At 39.1% G+C, this 3,041-nt stretch overlaps 1 pseudogene; it reads right to left on the bottom strand.

Annotated features, from left to right (window-relative positions):
- Positions 1-483: 483 nt before the first annotated feature.
- LOC102858040 lies at positions 484-1,269 on the bottom strand (annotated as a pseudogene).
- Positions 1,270-3,041: the final 1,772 nt, after the last annotated feature.

The following is a 3,041-nucleotide window of genomic DNA, read 5'->3' on the forward strand; positions in this document are numbered from 1 at the left end:
CTTTGTAAAAATAAATACATACATGCATACATACATACATAAAATTCTTTCCCTGTTGCACAATCCTCCTTTCCTCTGTCCACTTTACTATGCAGCTCTTATTCTGGACTGTTGTCATGCAAGTAATACCTAATCATATAGCCATCCCTTCTTTCTTTCTTTCTTTTTTTACAGTGAGAGACTGATGGAATTCTGCTTTATTTTGCCCTCTCTGAAACTTCCATTTATACCATGGCCTCATCTATCAAGAAAGAGGAAGAAAAAGGCCTGCCGTATGCCACAGAACTAAAATATTCATGTACTTGTTAGTTAGGGATGGCAGGAATATTGATTTCTCCAGGTTTTGGCTCTGAGTGGGTACATTTTCATTACCAGTGTAGTGAGGAACCATTGGTAAACTGCAGGAAATGTCTTCTGGCTTAATCAGTGTACCATTTCATAAAGTGCTTCTAGAATTAAAATCTGTAAAGCTGTCAAAAGTGTTCACACTTTTGCAACACAAAGGGTAAAACAATCCTGATGAGTATTCCACTCAGGTCTTTCCCAGCGGGGTTCCTTTGTTGGCACCTCCCCCCAAGTGAAGCCTGCAGGCCGATCTTCAGGCAGGGCATTGTAATTGGGATCTTCATCTGCTCTATCAAAAATAGCCTTCAAAACGGATGGTGTTTTCAGAATTCGTATTCCACCAGGCTGATTGGGAAATATATCTTCCAAGGGGAAAAAAAAGTGCCCAACTGCAATACCCAACAGGTCCACAATAATCGAGTTCCCTAATAGCAAGGAAAAGCCCAGGAGCACCCAGGGCAGAAATGGGGCCTGGAAGTTGAGAAGGCCGAAGAATTTCATGCGGACGGACGTAAGGATTCCTTCGGCTCCACACGTTGACAAGCATTATTGTAAAGGCCTGGCCCAAGAAAACTAAGCTCACAAACAAGCCAAGAAGAATCATTAAGAATCCACCAGAAAGGAACATAAATACAAAGTCTGCTGTTCGACCCCGGAAAGAGCCTTCTTCTTGCATTAGACAGTAACGGTATAGAAAAATCATGTTAAATAAAAAGTTTAATCCAACTGGCCCCAAAATTAAGAAATTGGTGATGAATCTCCATACTTGAAAATGTTTCAAGATTAATTCTGGATTGAAGTACAACCAAAAAGGTGTGATCAATTCCAACTGCACAGCTGTGGTGGTGAGGACACAGGTGGTGATGTAAGCTGACTGACAGGTGGGATTTGGAGTTACTCCAGCCTGAGCCTCTGATACGCCATCTCCCCCATCGCCGCCTGCCCCCCTACCCCCATATAACCCTTTTAAGCAGTTCTTTCCCTCATCTGTTTCAATACAGTGTTCATTATTTATCCTCTCTTTTCTTAGTTTACCCCCATCTGCCTTGTCAGTCTTGTTTTACAACAGTGGCATTATGCTGTGTTTTTCCTTTTGTGACTGAGATATTTCACTTGGCATAATGCCCTCCAGGGTCACCCATTTTGTATAATATTTCATGAGGTTCTTGTTTTTCAGTGCTGCATAGTATTCTGCTCTGTGAATATACTACACAGCTAATAGTCATAGACGACTCCTAGCAACCCTATGAATGAAACACCTGAACACTTATATAACTTTCATTGTTTATCCAAGTTCATAAATGCCAGTGTTGTAAGATGCTGTTGGTTTTTTTTAATTTTTTCTTCTTTTTCTTAAACTAATTTTTTTAATTAATGATTTTTAATGCAATATATTTTTACAGCAAATTCTTTCCATTTAATTTCCCCCCCCATTCATTCACTGTTGCACATTTTCCTCTCTGCCCACCCCGACCTCCTGTTCATTTTTCTCTTTGAAAAGAAAAAAAAACCTCTTTCATTGTTGTACAATCCCCCAGTCCACTTTACGATGCAGCTCTTATTCTAGACTCTTGTCATGCAAATAATACCTAATCATATATCCCTCCTAAACAGTTCTCTCCCTCATCTGTTTCAATGCCGTTTACATTATTTATCCCCTTTTACTTCCCCCCCATCTGATGTCAGACCTGCTTTACAACAGAGGCACTATACAGTATTTGTCCTTTTGTGACTGAGATATTTCACTCAGCATAATGTCCTCCACAGTCATCCATTTTGTATAATATTTCATTAGTTCCTTGTTTTTCAATGCAGCATGGCATTCAATTGTGTGGTATTCTACAGCTTCTCTATCCATTCATTTGTTGATGGGCACTTGGGTTGTTTCCAATTCTTTGCTATTGTGAACAAAGCAGTAATAAACACGGGTGAGCATATATCTGCTAGGTGTCAGTTATGGTTTCCTTAGGGTATGGTATGTTCCTGGTAGTGGAATTGCTGAGTCAAATGGTATTTCTATTTCCAACTTTTTGAGAAAGCCCCATACAGCCTTCCATAGTGGTTGTACCATTTTACACTCCCAGTAAGGTGGTGTTTTCCTAGATCTCCCTTGATGCAGTTTTACCTTTGTTGACTTTGTATAAACAATTGTACAAAACAACAAAAAAAGGATAATTGGTTGATAGGGAAACATTTCAGGAAACTAGTATATGATCAAGAACTACTGGTAATGAGGGACTAAGTTGAAGCTACACTGAGATAATGACAAACAATAAGGTTCCAGGAATTGATGGAATTCTAATTAGTATGTCCTAACAAGGAGATGCAGTCCTGGACATCACTAATCTATGCCAAGAAATTTGGAAGACAATTATCTAGCCAAAACCCATTTATGTTCCCATCCCTGCCCCCCTAAAAAAGATAATTCAACAGAATGTAAAAATTATCAAATAATACTATTGTTATCACATAAAATAAATCTTGCATCCTGCTGTGCATAGGATCAGGCCACTATAAATCAAAGCAGATGCAATGGCAACTAACAATACAAAGGAATGCTATAACACACTCTGAATCGGAAAATGGTGTTTCCACAGATGGCTAGAATGATTCCAGTTTTTGGGGGTGTGTGTGTATGTGTTTTAATCCCTGTGTTTCTGCCTTAAAATCAGAAAGTGTGCATTAAAGTTTTGTCC

Source organism: Elephantulus edwardii, unplaced genomic scaffold, assembly GCF_000299155.1.
Source record: "Elephantulus edwardii isolate Elephantulus edwardi_28Jun2011 unplaced genomic scaffold, EleEdw1.0 scaffold00278, whole genome shotgun sequence".
Classification (NCBI taxonomy): Eukaryota; Metazoa; Chordata; class Mammalia; order Macroscelidea; family Macroscelididae; genus Elephantulus; species Elephantulus edwardii.